Source organism: Arachis ipaensis, chromosome B07, assembly GCF_000816755.2.
Source record: "Arachis ipaensis cultivar K30076 chromosome B07, Araip1.1, whole genome shotgun sequence".
Lineage (NCBI taxonomy): Eukaryota > Viridiplantae > Streptophyta > Magnoliopsida > Fabales > Fabaceae > Arachis > Arachis ipaensis.
This window is the reverse complement of record NC_029791.2, coordinates 50,311,840-50,332,825: the sequence shown is the minus strand read 5'-3', so window position 1 is coordinate 50,332,825 and position 20,986 is coordinate 50,311,840.

The window sequence follows — 20,986 nt, the reverse complement described above, 5'->3', positions numbered from 1 at the left end:
AAAAATATACTTTACCCTATATATATATATATAGGCCACTTGATTAAAATAATAAATTTTTAAAAAATTGTTTTAGGGCAACCTAATTGATTTTTGTAAAATCTTTCTTTTGAATTTGCTTAAACAATAATTGTGGAACATAGATGAGAGCTAGAACAATCTAGTGAGATTTTGAGCTTTTAATGTGTGGTTGCATTATTTCAATCATTATTTCATCATTATGTGTATTCTCTCTATAATTGTGATCTTTGACTTGTTTGATTCTTTATTTCTAATATTTTTGTGTATGTATGTATTTATATGATTAAGACCTTCATTTTATATTAGCTAACTTACTCAAATGACCCTACCCTTTGCATCTACTATTGTAATTCATTTTGAACTTTATTGATCCTTTTGTTCTTAATTTTAGCACATCATAACCATAAGCGAAAAATAATAAATATTCCAATTTGAATCTTTGATTGGATTAAACTAGTGGGTGTTACATGATCTAAGTGTGCAGAAAATTTTTAAAAGAAAAAAAACCTTGGTAGAGAATAAAAATATGTATTTTGAGTTTTTATTGAAAATTTTTAGGAATTGGGTGCATACTCATGCATTAAATGCTTGAACCATATGTATTTATCTTTAAAAAAAAAGAAAAAATAAAAATAAAAATAAAAAAGGGATGAATGTTACTCCCAAAAGAAAAGTTGAGAAAATATGTGATGTGAATTGAGGAAGCGCATGTGTATGAAAAATGAATAATTGGTAGTTAGGATTTTGCATTAGAATTGAATAGGTTGTTGTAAGTTAGGTGGAAGTTTAAGCTAATCAAAGATTCAATTTCTAGTTCACTTAATCAAATACATTCTCACATTTACCTTAGTCTCATTACTATCCTTTAAAGTCCTCATAATATTTGTATGCATGTATTGAATATTTGTTGATTGTTAGAAGGAGAATATGTCTTAGAAAGCAAGGTTAGAAGAGAATTGAGTGAATCAATCCTCACACTTGAGCAATTAGAAAATATACACATTCGGTGAGAGGTTCGATTGCTCAATTCTATGTTTCAACCTATCTATTATCTTGCTAGTTATATGTTTAAAACTCAAATTGATTCATGGGACTGCATTGATTGCTATATTGTTTTAGCCTTCTATGTTTATATATTTTCTTGAAAATTGATTTGTTTTGACTAAGTATATACAAGTAGATAGAACTAGATAGAAATAGGTAGAATAATTATAGATAGCTTGCATTTAATAAGTGTGATATCCTTTAATCTTGTCTTTCTTAATGCTTAGTGGTGCACAAATTGTAAATCACACTTTTCACAACTCGTACCACTAACCAGCAAGTGCACTGGGTCGTCCAAGTAATACCTTACATGAGTTAGGATCGATCCCACGGAGATTGTCGGCTTGAAGCAAGCTATGGTTATTTTGTAATTCTTAGTCAGGAAATCAATGATAAGAGTGATTATATTTATGAAGAGTAAAAAAAGCATAAATTAAATAGTACTTGTTATGCAGTAATGGAGAATAGATTGAGGTTTTGGAGATGCTCTGTCTTCTGAATCTCTGCTTTCCTACTGTCTTCTTCTTCACGCATGCAGGTCTCCTTCCATGGCAAGCTGTATGTTGGTGGATCACCGTTGTCAATTACTACCATCCGTCCTCTCAGTGAAAATGGTCCAAATGCGCTGTCACCGCACGGCTAATCATCTGTCGGTTCTCACTCATGTTGGAATAGGATCCATTGATCCTTTTGCGTCTGTCACTACGCCCAGCACTTGTGAGTTTGAAGCTCGTCATAGTCATTCCATCCCAGATCCTACTCGAAATACCACAGACAAGGTTTAGACTTTCCGGATCTCAGGAATGGCCGCCAATAATCCTAGCCTATACCACAAAGACTTTGATCATGAACCAAGAGGCTAAGAGATATACACTCAATCTAAGGTGGAACGGAAGTGGTTGTCAGGCACGTGTTCATAGGTTGAGAATGATGATGAGTGTCACGGATCATCACATTCATCACGGTTAAGTACAAGCGAGTATCTTAGAATAGAAACAAGCATGATTGAATAGAAAACAGAAGTAATTGCATTAATTCATCGAGACACAGCAGAGCTCCTCACCCCAATCATGGGGTTTAGAAACTCATGCCGTCAGAAATACAATGTAAAACGTGAAAAATGTCATGAGGTACATAGTAAGTCTCTAAAAGTTGTTTAAATACTAAACTAGTAACCTAGGTTTACAGAAAATGAGTAAACTACGATAGATAGTGCAGAAATCCACTTCCAGGGCCCAATTGGTGTGTGCTGGGGCTGAGACTTGAGCTTTACACGTGCCTAGGCTGTTTTTGGAGTTAAACGCCAGGTTGTAACCTGTTTTGGGCGTTTAACTCCAACTTGTAACCAGTCTCTGAATCAGATTTTTGCTCAGGTCCCTCAATTTCAGCCAAAAAATACCTGAAATCACAGAAAAACACACAAACTCATAGTAAAGTCCAGAAATGTGAATTTTGAATAAAAACTAATAAAAATATACTAAAAAGTAATTAAAACATGCTGAAAACTACTTAAAAACAATGCCAAAAAGCATATAAATTATCCGCTCATCACAACACCAAACTTAAATTGTTGCTTGTCCCCAAGCAACTAAAAATCAAATAGGATAAAAAGAAGAGAATATACTATAAATTCCAAAATATCAATGAAACTTAGTTCCAATTAAATGAGCGGGACTAGTAGCTTTTTACCTCTGAACAGTTTTGGCATCTCACTTTATCCTTTGAAGCTCAGGATGACTGGCATCTATAGGAACTCAGAATTTAGATAGTGTTATTGATTTTCCTAGTTCATTATGTTGATTCTTGAACACAGCTACTTTATGAGTCTTGGCCGTGGCCCTAAGCACTTTGTTTTCCAGTATTACCACCGGATACATAAAGGCCACAGACACATAACTGGGTGAACCTTTTCAGATTGTGACTCAGCTTTGCTAAAGTCCCCAATTAGAGGTGTCCAGAGTTCTTAAGCACACTCTTTTTGCTTTGGACCTCGACTTTAACTGCTCAGTCTCAAGCTTTTCACTTAACACCTTCACGCCACAAGCACATGGTTAGGGACAGCTTGGTTTAGCCGCTTAGGCCAGGATTTTATTCCTTCGGGCCCTCCTATCCATTAATGCTTAAAGCCTTGGATCCTTTTTTTTACCCTTGCCTTTTGGTTTAAAGGGTTATTGGCTTTTTGCTCTTGCCTTTTGGTTTAAAGAGCTATTGGCTTTTTCTGCTTGCTTTTTCTTTTTCTTTCTTTTTTTTTCTTTTCGCCCTTTTTTTTTTCGCAAGCTTTGTTATTCACTGCTTTTTCATGCTTCAAAAATCAATTTTATGATTTTTCAGATTATCAGATAACATTTCTCCTTTTTCATCATTCTTTCAAGAGCCAGCAAATTTAACATTCATAAACAACAAATTCAAAAATATGCACTGTTCAAGCATTCATTTAGAAAACAAAAAGTATTGTCACCACATCAATATAATTAAACTAATTTCAAGGATGAATTCAAAATCATGTACTTCTTGTTCTTTTGTGATTAAAACATTTTTCATTTAAGAAGGTGATGGATTCATAGGACATTCATAGCTTTAAGGTATAGACACTAGACACTAATGATCATGTAATAAAGACACAAACATAAATAAGCATAAAGCATAGAGAACGAAAAACAAAAAAATAAAGAACAAAGAAATTAAAGAACAGGTCCACCTTAGTGATGGCGGCTAGTTCTTCCTCTTGAAGATCTTATGGAGTGCTTTAGCTCCTCAATGTCTCTTCCTTGCCTTTATTGCTCCTCCCTCAAAGCCCTTTGATCTTCTCTAATTTCATGGAGGAGGATAGAATGCTCTTAGTGCTCCACCCTTAGTTGTCCCATGTTGGAACTTAATTTTCCTAGAGAGGTGTTAATTTGCTCCCAATAGTTTTGTGGAGGAAAGTGCATCCCTTGAGGCATTAGTGGTTATGGAAAAACAAAAAAGCAATGCTTTTTCCACACCAAACTTAAAATATTTGCTCGTCCTCGAGCAAAAGAAGGAGGAAAGGAGGAGAAGGAAGTGTGTATAAAAAGGTGTGGAAGGTAGGGATCCTGTGGGGTCTACAAATCCTGAGGGGTCAAGGACTTATCATCCCTGCTCCATTGAGGCGTGCAAAAACGCCCTTAGTGTGCAATCCTGGCGTTTAACGCCAGACTGCTGCTTGTTTCTGGCGTTAAATGCCAGCTTTTTTCCCTTTCTTGGCGTTAAACGCCAATTTGATGCTCTGTTCTGGCGTTAAACGCCAGTCTGGTGCTTGTTTCTGGCATTTAACGCCAGCTTGATGCTTCTTTCTGGCGTTAAATGCCAGTCTGATGCTTCTTACTGGCGTTTAAATGCCAGTAAGCTCTTCCTCCAGGGTGAGCTATTTTTAATGATTTTTTTAATTCTGTTTTTGATTTTCCAGTTGTTTTTGTGACTTCACATGATCATCAACCTAAAGAAAACATAAAATAGCAATGGAAAATAAATATATATAATTAAATAACATTGGGTTGCCTCCCAACAAGCGCTTCTTTAATGTCAATAACTTGACAGTGAGCTCTCATGGAGCCTCACAGATAATCAGAGCAGGGTTGGGGCCTCTCAACACTAAACTTAGAGTTTAGTTGTGGCCTCCTAACACCAAACTTAGAGTTTGAATGTGGGGGTTTTGTTTGACTCTGTATTGAGAGAAGCTTTTCGTGCTTCCTCTCCATGGTTACAGAAGGAGAACCTTGAGTCTTATAGTTTGCAATGTCTGCAAACCACAGAGCTTCCTAAATAGCAAACAATTGCTCATCCAGAAAGGTTTCAGAGATCTCAGTAGGAGGGAGGGATGCTCTTGCTACTGGTTCTATCCGGGACAGGTGATCAGCTACTTGATTCTCTGTCCCTTTTCTGTCTCTTATTTCTATATCAAACTCTTGCAGAAGCAACACTCATCTTATGGGCCTGGGCTTTGAATCCTGCTTTGTGAGTAGATATTTAAGAGCAACATGGTCAGTGTACACAATCACTTTTGATCCTACTAAGTATGATCTAAACTTGTCAATGGCATAAACCACTGCAAGCAGCTCTTTTTCTATGGTTGTGTAATTTTTCTGGACATCATTTAAAACACGGCTAGCATAATAAATGACATGCAAAAGCTTGTTATGCCTCTATCCCAATACTGCACCAATGGCATGGTCACTGGCATCACACATTAGTTCCAAAGGTAATGTCCAATCTAGTGCAGAAATAACTGGTGCTGTGACCAGCTTAGCTTTCAGGGTTTCAAACGCCTGCAAACACTCTGTGTCAAACATAAATGGCGTGTCAGCAGCTAGTAGATTGCTCAGAGATTTTGTGATTTTTGAAAAATCCTTTATAAACCTCCTATAGAATCCTGCATGCCCCAGAAAGCTTCTGATTGCCTTAACATTGGTAGGTGGTGGTAATTTTTCGATTCCCTCTACCTTAGCTTGATCCACCTCTATTCCCTTGTTCAAAATTTTATGCCCAAGGACAATTCCTTCAGTCACCATAAAGTGACATTTTTCCCAATTTAGAACCAGGTTAGTCTCTTGGCATCTTTTCAGAACAAGTGATAGATGGTTAAGACAGGAGCTAAATGAGTCTCCAAATACTGAGAAGTCATCCATGAAGACTTCCAGAAATTTCTCTACCATATCAGAGAAGATAGAGAGCATACACCTCTAAAAGGTTGCAAGTGCATTGCACAGACCAAAAGGCATTCTTCTGTATGCAAATACTCCAGATGGACATGTGAATGCTGTTTTCTCTTGGTCCTGAGGATCTACTACAATTTGGTTGTAACCTGAATAGTCATCCAAAAAGCAGTAGTATTCATGACCTGCTAGTCTTTCTAGCATCTGGTCTATGAATGGTAAAGGGAAGTGATCCTTCCTGGTGGCCAGAGCTTATGATTACAGGAAAAGTGTCACCTTTTCCAAGAAATACATATTTCAGGGATGGTGGTAGTGGTTTGAGCTCGGGTTTAGGAGGTTTCTCCTCTTCCTGAGGAGTTTTCAGAGGTTCTTTTATTTCCTCTGGTTCCTCCAGATCAGGCTAAACATCTTTAAAAATGTCCTCTAGCTCTGATTTGAGACTCTCAGTCATATTGACCTCTTCCACCAGGGAGTCAATAATATCAATGCTCAGACAGTCGTCTGATGTGTCTGGATGTTGCATAGCTTTGACAACATTCAACTTAAACTCATCCTCATTGACTCTCAGGGTTATCTCCCCTTTTTGGACGTCAATGAGGGTTCGTCCATTTCCAACACTACAAAGTCAGTAGGGAAGGCATATGGCCCAACCTTGACAATCATGTCCTCAATCATGCCTGATGGGTATTTAATAGAGCCATCAGCAAGTTGAAGACAGATCCGGGTTGGTTTGACCTCTTCAGTCAAGCCAAGCTTTCTGATAGTGGATGCAGGGATTAGGTTGATGCTTGCCCCAAGATCACATAGAGCTGTCTTGGAACAAGCACCTTCTAATGTGCATGGTATCATAAAGCTTCCAAGATCCTTAAGCTTTTCTGGTAAGCTTGTTAGGATGACTGTACTGCATTCTTCAATGAGAAAAACTTTTTCTGTTTCTCTCCAATCCTTCTTATGACTTAAGATCTCTTTCATGAACTTAGCATAAGAGGGTATTTGCTCAAGTGCCTCTGTAAACGGAATCTTTATTTCAAGAGTCCTGAGATAGTCTGCAAAGCGGGCAAATTATTTATCCTATTTTGCTTGGCGGAGTTTCTGAGGATAAGGCATTTTGGCTTTATATTCTTCAACCTTAGTTGCTGCAGGTTTATTTCCTACAGAGGCAGGTTGAGAAGCCTTCTTGAGGGAGTTATTATCAGCACTTGCAGGTGTCTGATCCCTCACTGGCGTTTGAACGCCAGAACTGAACATGGATTGGGTGTTGAATGCCAGATTCTCACCCTTTTCTGGTGTTTGAACGCCAGACTTGCTCCTCTCTGGGCTCTTACTGTCCTCAGAGGGATTTTGGGTAGTAGGTTGCTCATCCTCTGTCAGCTGTTCTTTTCTTGGCTTTCTGCTGCTTTGAGTTGAGGTATTTAATATTTTTCCAGTTCTTAATTGAACTGCTTGGCACTCCTCTGTTATCTGTTTTGATAATTGCTATTTTGTCTGATTCAATTGTGATTCCATATCCTTGTTAGCATTTTTGGTTTCTTGTAGCATCTCCTTAACTTCTGCTAACTGTCTTGTTATAGAAGATAGTTGCTGATTGAGTTCAGCAACTTGTTCCTGAGGACTAAAGTCAGTTGATACTTCCTTGGCTTCTTCTTTCATGGAGGACTTATTACTTATGTATAGATGCTGATTTCTAGCAACTATATCGATAAGCTCTTAAGCCTCTTCAATAGTCTTTCTCATGTGTATAGATCCACCAGCTAAGTGATCTAGAGATACCTGAGCTTTTTCTGTAAGCCCGTAGCCAGAACAGAGCATCAAGTTGGCGTTTAACACCAAGAAAGGGAGAAAAGTTGGTGTTTAACGCCAGAAACAAGCAGCAGTCTGGCGTTAAACGCCAGGATTGCACACTAAGGGCGTTTTTGCACGCCTCAATGGAGTAGGGATGATAAGTCCTTGACCCCTCAGGATCTGTAGACCCCACAGGATCCCCACCTGCCACACTTTTTCGTACACACTTCCCCCACCCTTGGCTGAACCTACCACACACCTCCTTCTCCTCCTTTCCTCCATCTTTTGCTCGAGGACGAGCAAACATTTTAAGTTTGGTGTGGAAAAAGCATTACTTTTTTGTTTTTCCATAACCACTAATGCCTCAAGGGATGCACTTTCCTCCACAATACTATTGGGAGCAGATTAACACCTCCCTAGGAGAATTAAGTTCCAACATGGGACAACTAAGGGTGGAGCACCAAGAGCATTCCATCCTCCTCCATGAAATTAGAGAAGATCAAAGAGCTATGAGGGAGGAGCAACAAAGGGAAGGAAGAGACATAGAGGAGCTCAAGAGCACTATTGGTTCTTCAAAAGGAAGAAGACGCCACCCTCACTAAGGTGGACCCGTTCCTTAATCTCCTTTTCTATTTATTTTTTCTGTTTTCATTCTCTATGCTTTATTTATGTTTGTGTCTTCATTACATGATCATTAGTATCTAGTGTCTATGTCTTAAAGCTATGAATGTCCTATGAATCCATCACCTTTCTTAAATGAAAAATGTTTTAATTACAAAAGAACAAGAAGTACATGATTTCAAATTCATCCTTGAAACTAGTTTAATTATTTTGATGTGGTGACAATACTTTTTGTTTTCTGAATGAATGCTTGAACAGTGCATATGTCTTTTGAATTTGTTGTTTATGAATGTTAAAATTGTTGGCTCTTGAAAGAATGATGAAAAGGAGAAATGTTGTTGATAATCTGAAAAATCATAAAATTGATTCTTGAAGTAAGAAAAAGCAGTGAATACAAAAGCTTGCGAAAAGAAAAAAGAAAAGAAAAATGGCGAAAAAAAAGAAAAAGAAAAAGCAAGCAGAAAAAGCCAAAAGCTCTCTAAACCAAAAGGCAAGAACAAAAAGCCAATAGCCCTTAAAACCAAAAGGCAAGGATAATAAAAAAGATCCAAGGCTTTGAGCATCAGTGGATAGGAGGGCCCAAAAGGAATAAAATCCTAGCTTAAGCGGCTAAACTAAGCTGTCCCTAACCATGTGCTTGTGGCCTGAAGGTGTCAAGTGAAAACTTGAGACTGAGCGGTTAAAGTCGAGGTCCAAAGCAAAAAGAAGAGTGTGCTTAAGAACCCTGGACACCTCTAATTGGGGACTCTAGCAAAGCTGAGTCATAATCTGAAAAGGTTCACCCAGTTATGTGTCTGTGGCATTTATGTATCTGGTGGTAATACTGGAAAACAAAGTGCTTAGGGCCACGGCCAAGACTCAGAAAGTAGCTGTGTTCAAGAATCAACATACTGAACTAGGAGAATCAATAACACTATCTGAATTCTGAGTTCCTATAGATGCCAATCATTCTGAACTTCAAGGGATAAAGTGAGATGCCAAAACTGTTCAGAGGCAAAAAGCTACTAGTCCCGCTCATCTAATTGGAGCTAAGTTTCATTGATATTTTGGAATTTATAGTATATTGTCTTCTTTTTATCCTATTTGATTTTTACTTGCTTGGGAACAAGCAACAATTTAAGTTTGGTGTTGTGATGAGCGGATAATTTATACGCTTTTTGGCATTGTTTTTAGGTAGTCTTTAGTATGATTTAGTTAGTTTTTACTATATTTTTATTAGTTTTTATGCAAAAATCACATTTATGGACTTTACTATGAGTTTGTGTGTTTTTCTGTGATTTCAGGTATTCTCTAGCTGAAATTGAGGGATCTGAGCAAAAATCTGATTCAGGCTGAAAAAAAAGACTGCTGATGTTGTTGGATTCTGACCTTCTGACACTCAAAATGGATTTTCTGGAGCTACAAAAGTCCAACTGGAGCGCTCTCAATTGCGTTGGAAAGTAGACATCCAGGGCTTTCTAACAATATATAATAGTCCATACTTTGCCTGAGTTTAGATGACGCAAACTGGCATTCAACGCCAGCTTTCTGCCCTATTCTGAAGTTAAACGCCAGAAACAGGTTGCAAAGCAGAGTTAAACGCCAGAAACAGGTTACAAACTGACGTTTAACTCCAAGGAAGACCTCTACACGTGAAAGCTTCAATGCTCAGCCCAAGCACACACCAAGTGGGCCCGGAAGTAGATTTCTGCATCATTTACTTATTTCTGTAACTGATGAGCGGATAATTTATACGCTTTTTGACAGTGTTTTTAGTATGTTTTTAGTAGGATCTAGTTACTTTTAGGGATGTTTTCATTAGTTTTTATATTAAATTCACATTTCTGGACTTTACTATGAGTTTGTGTGTTTTTCTGTGATTTCAGGTATTTTCTGGCTGAAATTGAGGGACTTGAGTAGAAATCAGATTCAGAGGTTGAAGAAGGACTGCTGATGCTGTTGGATTCTGACCTCCCTGCACTCAAAGTGGATTTTCTGGAGCTACAGAAATCGAAATGGCGTGCTTCTAATTGCGTTGGAAAGTAGACATCCAGGGCTTTCCAGCAATGTATAATAGTCCATACTTTGGCCAAGAATAGATGACGTAAACTGGCGTTCAACACCAGCTCTCTGCCCAAATCTGGCGTCCAGTGCCAGAAAAGGATCCAAAACCAGAGTTGAACGCCAGAAATGGATCAAAACCTGGCGTTCAACTCCACAAATGGCCTCTGCACGTGGAAAGATAAGGCTCAGCCCAAGCACACACCAAGTGGGCCCCGGAAGTGGATTTATGCATCAATTACTTACTTCTGTAAACCCTAGTAGCTAGTTTATTATAAATAGGACACAGACGCAAAAGGAGGGTGAATCCTATTCCAGCATGATCGAGAACCGACAGATGATTAGCCGTGCTGTGACAGAGCATGTGAGCATATTTTTCACTGAGAGGAGGGGATGTAGCCACTGACAACGGTGATGCCCTTGCATAAAGCCAGCCATGGAATGGAGTAAGACTGATTGGATGAAGATAGCAGGAAAGCAGAGGTTCAGAGGAACGAAGGCATCTCCATTCGCTTATCTGAAATTCTCACCAATGAATTACATAAGTATTTCTATCCCTATTTTATTATATTAAATTCGAAAACACCATTATCAATTTATATCTGCCTAACTGAGATTTGCAAGGTGACGATAGCTTGCTTCATACCAACAATCTCCGTGGGATTCGACCCTTACTCACGTAAGGTATTACTTGGATGACCCAGTGCACTTGCTGGTTAGTTGTATCAAAGTTGTGAACCATGGTGTTGGCACCATGTTCTTGGCGCCATTGCCAGGGAAAGAAAGAGCCATGAATTTTATATAATCAAAGTGTAATCACGATTGCGCGTACCAAGTTGCTCACGTTGCTAGGGATTGTTTGAGCCTGGACATCACAATTTCGTGCACCAAGTTTTTGGCGCCGTTGCCGGGGATTGTTTGAGCCTGGACATCACAAGGTTCATCCTGTTGCTCAGATTAGGTAATTTTCTTTTTATCTTGTTTTCAAAAATTTTTCAAAAATATTTCTAAAATTTTCTCATCTCAAAAATATTTCTAAAATTTTTTCATCTGTTTTTGAAAATAATACAAAAATGTTTTCAAAAATTTTATTCAAAATTTTTAAGAATGAATTCTAGTGTTTCATGAAGCATGTGAAGCCTGGCTGGCTGTAAAGCCATGTCTGAGTCACAATCTGAAAAGGTTCACCCAATTATGTATCTGTGGCATTTATGTATCCGGTGGTAATACTGGAAAATAAAGTGCTTAGGGCCACGGCCAAGACTCATAAAAAAACTGTGTTCAAGAATCATCATACTGAACTAGGAGAATCAATAACACTATCTGAACTCTGAGTTCCTATAGATGCCAATCATTCTGAACCTCAATGGATAAAGTGAGATGCCAAAACTATTCAAGAGGCAAAAAGCTATAAGTCCCGCTCATTTGATTGGAGCTATGTTTCATTGATAGTTTGGAATTTATAGTATATTCTCTTCTTTTTATCCTATTTGATTTTCAGTTGCTTGGGGACAAGCAACAATTTAAGTTTGGTGTTGTGATGATCGGATAATTTATACGCTTTTTGACAGTGTTTTTAGTATGTTTTTAGTAGGATCTAGTTACTTTTAGGGATGTTTTCATTAGTTTTTATGTTAAATTCACATTTATGGACTTTACTATGAGTTTGTGTGTTTTTCTGTGATTTCAGGTATTTTCTGGCTGAAATTGAGGGACTTGAGCAGAAATCAGATTCAGAGGTTGAAGAAGGACTGCTGATGCTGTTGGATTCTGACCTCCCTGCACTTAAAGTGGATTTTCTGGAGCTACAGAACTCGAAATGGCGCGATTTCAATTTCTTTGGAAATTAGACATCTAGGGCTTTTCAGCAATATATAATAGTCCATACTTTGGCCAAGAATAGATGACGTAAACTGGCGTTCAACGCCAGCTCTCTGCCCAAATCTGGTGTCCAGCGCCAGAAAAGGATCCAAAACCAGAGTTGAACGCCAGAAATGGATCAAAACCTGGCGTTCAACTCCACAAATGGCCTCTGCACGTGGAAAGATAAGGCTCAGCCCAAGCACACACCAAGTGGGCCCCGGAAGTGGATTTATGCATTAATTACTTACTTCTGTAAACCCTAGTAGCTAGTTTATTATAAATAGGACCTTTTACTAGTCTTTTTGACAATCTTTGATCAGTTGTATGCTATCTTAGATCACGTTTGAGGGCTGGCCATCTCAGCCATGCCTGGACCTTTCACTTATGTAATTTTAACGGTAGAGTTTCTACACTCCATAGATTAAGGTGTGGAGCTCTGCTGTTCCTCAAAGATTAATGCAAAGTACTACTGTTTTCTATTCAATTCATCTTATTTCGCTTCTAAGATAACCATTTGCACCCAAGAACGTGATGAAGGTGATGATTATGTATGACGCTCATCACCATTCTCCCCTATGAACACGTGCCTGACAAACACTTCCGTTCTACATGAAATAAGCTAGAATGAATATCTCTTAGATCTCCTAACCAGAATCTTCGTGGCGTAAGCTAGAATGATGGCGGCATTCAAGAGAATCCGGAAAGTCTAAACCTTGTCTGTGGTATTTTGCTGGTTAGTTGTATCGAAGTTGTGAACCATGGTATTGGCACCATGTTCTTGGCGCCATTGCCAGGGAAAGAAAGAGCCATGAATTTTATATAATCAAAGTGTAATCACGATTGCGCGTACCAAGTTGCTCACGTTGTCAGGGATTGTTTGAGCCTGGACATCACAATTTCGTGCACCAGTAACCCTAGTAACAAGTTAGTATAAATAGAACTTTTTACTATTGTGTTAGATATCTTTGGATCATTTCAATCTTTGATCAGTTTTATGCTATCTTAGACCTTTATGGAGGCTGGCCATTCGGCCATGCCTGGACCTTCATCACTTATGTATTTTCAACGGTAGAGTTTCTACACACCATAGATTAAGGTGTGGAGCTCTACTGTTCCTCATGAATTAATGCAAAGTACTATTGTTTTTCTATTCAATTCAAGCCTATTTCTTCTCTAAGATATTCATTCACACACAAGAACATGATGAATGTAATGTTTATGTGACGCTCATCACCATTCTCACCTATGAACGCGTGCCTGACAAACACTTTCGTTCTCAATCAATGCAAACAAGCTTGAATGTGTATCTCTTAGCTTGAATGTGTATCTCTTGAATGTGCAAACAAGCTTGAATGTGTATCTCTTAGTTAATTTCAAAATCTTTTCTAACTTCTTATCTTTTCAAATTTGATTTTCAAATCTTTTTCAATTAATCTTATCTTGTTTGATTCTTATCTTTTTCAAAACCACCTAACTAATTCTCTCTCTCTAATTTTCGAAAATCATTAACTTCTTTTTCAAAATTCCTTTTTAATTAACTAATTGATTTAAATTTTAATTTAATTTCATTTTTCTTTTTAAAATTTTCGAATTTTAACTTTAATTTTAAATTAAAAACAAAAATATTTTTTATTTTATTTTCGAATCCTTCCCTCTCTCATCTCCTTCTATTTATTTATTTATCTACTAACACTTCTCTTCTTCTTAAAAATTCGAACCATCTCGCTCTTTCTATGTTCGAATTCTTTTTCTTCTCTTCTACTCACAAAAAAGAACCTCTCTACTGTGGCAAAGAGGATTTCTATTATTTTCTATTCCCTTCTTTTTCATATGAGCAAGAGCAAGGACAAGAACATTCTTGTTGAAGCTGATCTTGAACCTGAAAGGACTCTGAAGAGGAAGCTAAGGGAAGCTAAAGCACAACTCTCTGGAGAAAATCTAACAGAAATTTTCGAAAAAGAAGGAGACATGGCCGAAAATAATAACAATACAAGGAAGATGCTTGGTGACGTTACTACACCAAATTCCAACTTACATGGAAGAAGCATCTCAATCCCTGCCATTGGAGCAAACAATTTTGAGCTAAAGCCTCAATTAGTTTCTCTAATGCAACAGAATTGCAAGTTTCATGGACTTCCATCAGAAGATCATTTTTAGTTCTTAACTGAATTCTTGCAGATCTGTGATACTGTTAAGACCAATGGGGTTGATCCCGAGGTTTATAGGCTTATGCTTTTCCCATTTGCTGTAAGAGACAGAGCTAGAATATGGTTGGACTCTCAACCTAAAGACAGCCTGAACTCTTGGGATAAGCTGGTCACGACTTTCTTAGCCAAGTTCTTCCTCCTCAAAAGCTTAGCAAGCTTAGAGTGGATGTTCAAACCTTCAAACAGAAAGAAGGTGAATCCCTCTATGAAGCATGGGAGAGATACAAGCAACTGACCAAAAAGTGTCCTTCTGACATGCTTTCAGAATGGACCATCCTGGATATATTCTATGATGGTCTATCTGAATTATCTAAGATGTCATTGGACTATTCTGCCGGTGGATCCATTCACCTAAAGAAAACACCTGTAGAAGCTCAGGAACTCATTGACATGGTTGCAAATAACCAGTTCATGTACACTTCTGAAGGGAATCCTGTGAGTAATGGGACGCCTCAGAGGAAGGGAGTTCTTGAAATTGATATTCTGAATGCCATATTGGCTCAGAATAAAATATTGACTCAGCAAGTCAATATGATTTCTCAAAGTCTGAATGGATTGCAAGCTGCATCCAACAGTACTAAAGAAGCATCTTCTGAAGAAGAAGCTTATGATCCTCAGAACCCTGCAATAGCAGAGGTGAATTACATGGGTGAACCCTATGGAAACACCTATAATCCCTCATGGAGAAATCATCCAAATTTCTCATGGAAGGATCAACAAAAGCCTCAACAAGGCTTTAATAATGGTGGAAGAAACAGGTTTAGCAATAGCAAGCCTTTTCCATCATCCACTCAGCAACAGACAGAGAATTCTGAGCAGAATCCATCTAGCTTAGCAAATATAGTCTCTTGTCTATCTAAGGCCACTTTAAGTTTCATGAATGAAACAAGGTCCTCTATTAGAAATTTGGAGGCACAAGTGGGCCAGCTGAGTAAAAGAGTCACTGAAACCCCTCCTAGTACTCTCCCAAGCAATACAGAAGAGAATCTAAAAAGAGAGTGCAAGGCCATTACCTTACTTGGTGTGGCCGAACCCAAAGAGGAGGAGGAGGACGTGAATCCTAGTGAGGAAGACCTCCTGGGACGTTCACTGACCAATAAGGAGTTTCCCTTTGAGGAACCAAAGGAATCTGAGGCTCATCTAGAGACCATAGAGATTCCATTGAACCTCCTTTTACCATTCATGAGCTCTGATGACTATTCATCTTCTGAAGAAGATGAAGACATTGTTGAAGAGCAAGTTGCTCAGTATTTAGGAGCAATCATGAAGCTGAATGCCAAATTATTTGGCAATGAGACTTGGGAGGATGAACCTCCATTTCTCATCAAGGAACTAAATGCCTTGGTTCAGCAAACTCTACCTCAAAAGAAACAGGATCCTAGTAAATTCTTAATACCCTGTAACATAGGCACCATGACCTTTGAGAAGGCTCTGTGTGACCTGGGGTCAGGAATAAACTTAATGTCCCTCTCTGTAATGGAGAAACTGGGAATTTTTGAGGTACAAGCTGCCAAATTCTCATTAGAGATGGCGGACAAATCCATGAAACAGGCTTATGGACTAGTAGAGGACGTGCTAGTGAAGGTTGAAGGCCTTTACATCCCTGCTGATTTCATAATCCTGGACACTGGGAAGGATGAGGATGAATCCATCGTCCTTGGAAGACCCTTCCTAGCCACAGCAAAGGCTGTGATTGATGTGGACAGAGGAGAGTTAGTCCTTCAACTGAATGAGGACAACCTGGTGTTTAAAACTCAAGGATCTCCTTCTGTAACCATGGAGAGGAAGCATGAAAAGCTTCTCTCACTGCAGAGTCAACCAAAGCCCCCACAGTCAAACTCTAAGTTTGGTGTTGAACCCCCACATTCAAACTTTAAGTTTGGTGTTGGGAGGTCCTAACAATGCTCTAAACATCTGTGAGGCTCCATGAGAGCTCACTGTCAAGCTATTGACATTAAAGAAGCGCTTGTTGGGAGGCAACCCAATGTTATTTAATTATATCTATTTATTTGCCATTTCTATTTTATGTTTTTTAGGTTGATGATCATGTGAAGTCACAAAAACTACTGAAAAATCAAAAACAGAATGAAAAACAGCATTAAAAATAGCTCACCCTGGAGGAAAAACTTACTGGCGTTTAAACGCCAGTAAGAAGCAGCAAACTGGCGTTTAACGCCAGAAAGAAGCATCAAGCTGGCGTTAAACGCCAGAAACAAGCACCAGACTGGCGTTTAACGCCAAAACAGAGCATAGAAGTGGTGTTAAACGCCAGAAACAAGCAGCAAGCTGGCGTTTAACGCCAGACTTACATTCTAAGGGCATTTTGTACGCCTACTTGGAGCAGGGATGTTAAATCCTTGACCCCTCTGGATCTATGGACCCCACAGGATCCCCACCTACCCCACCTCTTCTTCTCTCCTTTTCACACCTTTTCATAACTCTCTTCTCCAAATAACTTCCACCAATCACCTCCATTACTCGTCCAAAACCATCATACAACCCAACTACACCCACCCACTCAAATTCAACCCATCACTCCTTCCTTTTCACACATCATAACCACCTAAAACCCCCTTGGCCGAATACACATTCTCCTTCCATCTCCTCTATTTTCTTCTTCTTCTACTACTTTCTTTCTTTTTTTGCTCGGGGACGAGCAAACCTTCTAAGTTTGGTGTGGTAAAAGCATTGCTTTTTGTTTTTCCATAACCATTTATGACACCTAAGGCCAGAGAAACCTCTAGAAAGAGGAAAGGGAAGGCAAAAGCTTCCACCTCTGAGTCATGGGAGATGGAGAGATTCATCTCAAAAGCTCATCACTAAGAAAAGGATGGAGCAAACAAGAGATCATGGACCTCAACAAGAGCATGAGGAAATTCCTCACCATGAAATCCCTGAGATGCCTCAAGGGATGCACTACCCTCCACAAAACTATTGGGAGCAAATCAACACTTCCCTAGGAGAATTAAGCTTCAACATGGGACAACTAAGGATGGAGCACCAAGAGCACTCCATCATCCTCCATGAGATTAGAGAAGATCAAAGAGCTATGAGGGAGGAGCAACAAAGACAAGGAAGAGACATAGAGGAGCTCAAAAGCACCATTGGTTCTTCAAGAAGAGGAAGACGCCACCCTCACTAAGGTGGACTCGTTCCTTAATCTCCTTGTTCTTATTTTCCTATTTTTCGGTTTTTGAGCTTTATGTTTCATTTACGTTTGTGTCTTTACTATATGATCATTAGTGTTTAAGTGTCTATGTCTTAAAGCTATGAATGTCCTATGAATCCATCACCTCTCTTAAATGAAAACTGTTCTAAAAACAAAAGAACAAGAAGTACATGGTTTCGAATTCATCCTTGAAATTAGTTTAATTATTTTGATGTGGTGACAATACTTTTTGTTTTCTGAATGAATGCTTGAACAGTGCATATGTCTTTTGAATTTGTTGTTTATGAATGTTAAATATGTTGGCTCTTGAAAGAATGATGAAAAAGAGAAATGTTATTAATAATCTGAAAAATCATAAAATTGATTCTTGAAGCATGAAAAAGCAGTGAATACAAAAGCTTGCAAAAAAAAGAGAAAAGAAAAATGGCGGAAAAAAAGAGAGAAAGAAAAAGAAAAAGCAAGCAGAAAAAGCCAAAAGCTCTTTAAACCAAAAGGCAAGAGCAAAAAGCCAATAGCCCTTAAAACCAAAAGGCAAGGATAATAAAAATGATCCAAGGCTTTGAGCATCAGTGGATAGGAGGGCCCAAAGGAATAAAATCCTGGCCTAAGCAGCTAAACTAAGCTGTCCCTAACCATGTGCTTGTGGCGTGAAGGTGTCAAGTGAAAACTTGAGAATGAGCGGTTAAAGTCAAGGTCCAAAGCAAAAAAAGAGTGTGCTTAAGAACCCTGGACACCTCTAATTGGAAGCTTTAGCAAAGCTGAATCACAATCTGAAAAGGTTCACCCAGTTATGTGTCTATGGCATGTATGTATCCGGTGGTAATACTGGAAAACAGAGTGCTTAGGGCCACGGCCAAGACTCATAAAGTAGCTATGTTCAAGAATAAACATACTGAACTAGGAAAATCAATAACACTATCTAAATTCTAAGTTTCTATAGATGCCAATCATTCTGAACTTCAATGGATAAAGTGAGATGCCAAAATTATTCAAGAGGCAAAAAGCTACTAGTCCCGCTCATCTGATTGGAGCTAAGTTTCATTGATATTTTGGAATTTATAGTATATTCTCTTCTTTTTATCCTATTTTAATTTTCAGTTGCTTGGGGACAAGCAGCAATTTAAGTTTGGTGTTGTGATGAGCGGATAATTTATACGCTTTTTGGCATTGTTTTTACATAGTTTTTAGTATAATTTAGTTAGTTTTTAGTATATTTTTATTAGTTTTTAAATAAAATTTACATTTCTGGACTTTACTATGAGTTTGTGTGTTTTTCTATGATTTCAGGTAATTTCTGGCTGAAATTGAGGGACTTGAGCAAAAATAAGATTCAGAGGCTGAAGAAGGACTGCAGATGTTATTGGATTCTGATCTCCCTGCACTCAAAGTGGATTTTTTGGAGCTACAGGAGTCCAAATGGTGCGCTCTCAATTGCGTTGGAAAGTCGACATCCAAGGCTTTCCAACAATATATAATAGTCCATACTTTGCCTGAGTTTAGATGACGCAAACTGGCGTTCAATGCCAGCTTTCTGCCCTATTCTGAAGTTAAACGCCAGAAACAGGTTGCAAAGCAGAGTTAAACGCCAGAAACAGGTTACAAACTGGCGTTTAACTCCAAGGAAGACCTCTACACGTGAAAGCTTCAATGCTCAGCCCAAGCACACACTAAGTGGGCCCGAAAGTAGATTTCTGCATCATTTACTTATTTCTGTAACCCTAGTAACTAGTTAGTATAAATAGAACTTTTTACTATTGTGTTAGATATCTTTGGATCATTTCAATCTTTGATCAGTTTTATGCTATCTTAGACCTTTATGGAGGTTGGCTATTCGGCCATGCCTGGACCTTCATCACTTATGTATTTTCAACGGTAGAGTTTCTACACACCATAGATTAAGGTGTGGAGCTCTACTGTTCCTCATGAATTAATGCAAAGTACTATTATTTTTCTATTCAATTCAAGCCTATTTCTTCTCTAAGATATTCATTCACACACAAGAACATGATGAATGTAATGATTATGTGACGCTCATCACCATTCTCACCTATGAACGCGTGCCTGACAAACACTTCCGTTCTCAATCAATGCAAACAAGCTTGAATGTGTATCTCTTAGCCTCCTAATCTACGATCAGAGTCTTCGTGGTATAGGCTAGAATTATTGGTGGCCATTCTTGAGATCTAAAAAGTCTAAACCTTGTCTGTGGTATTCCGAGTAGGATCCGAGAAGGGATGGTTGTGACGAGCTTCAAACTCGCAAGTGCTGGGCGTAGTGACAGACGCAAAAGGATTACTAAATCCTATTCTAGTATGATCGAGAACCGACAAATGATTAGCCGCACAGTAACAGCGCATTTTGAACCATTTTCACTGAGAGGACGGGAAGTAGCCATTGACAACGGTGATGCCCTACATAAAGCTTGCCATGGACAGGAGTAGGAATGATTGGATGAAGACAGCAGGAAAGCAGGGGTTCAGGAGGAACAAAAGCATCTCTATACGCTTATCTGAAATTCTCACCAATGAATTACATAAGTATTTCTATCCTATTTTATATTTTAATTATATTTTAATTATCAAAACTCTATAACCATTTGAATCTGCATGACTGAGATTTACAAGGTGACCATAGCTTGCTTCAAGCCGACAATCTCCGTGGGATCGACCCTTACTCACGTAAGGTTTATTACTTGGACGACCCAGTGCACTTGCTGGTTAGTTGTGCGAAGTTGTGACGAAGAACTAAAATTATGAACGTGCGTATTAAGTTTTTGACGCCGTTACCAAGGAATGAACGTTCACGATTTTTCATACCAAGTTTTTAAAGACTTAATATGCACGTTCATAATCTTAGTTCTTTGTCACAACTTCGTACAACTAACCAGCAAGTGCACTGGGTCGTCCAAGTAATAAACCTTACGTGAGTAAGGAGTCGATTCCACGGAGATTGTCGGCTTGAAGCAAGCTATGGTCACCTTGTAAATCTCAGTCAGACAGATTCAAATGGTTATAGAGTTTTAATAATTAAAAGATAAATAAAACGTAAAATAAAGATAGAGATACTTATGTAATTCATTGGTGAGAATTTTAGATAAGCGTATGGAGATACTTAATTCCTTCTGAATCTCTGCTTTCCTACTGCTTTCATCCAATCCTTCCTACTCCTTTCCATGGCAAGCTGTATGTTGGGCATCACCGTTGTCAATGGCTACATCCCGTCCTCTCAGTGAAAATGGTCCAAAATGCGCTGTCACCGCACAGCTAATCATCTGTCGGTTCTCGATCATACTGGAATAGGATTCAGTAATCCTTTTGCGTCTGTCACTACGCCCAGCACTCGCGAGTTTGAAGCTCGTCACAGCCATCCTTTCCCAGATCCTACTCGGAATACCACAGACAAGGTTTAGACTTTCCGGATCTCAAGAATGGCCACCAATAATTCTAGCCTATACCACGAAGACTCTGATCGTAAATCAAGAGGCTAAGAGATATGCATTCAAGCTTGCTTTCATGTAGAACGGAAGTGTTTGTCAGGCACGCATTCATAAGTGAGAATGGTGATGA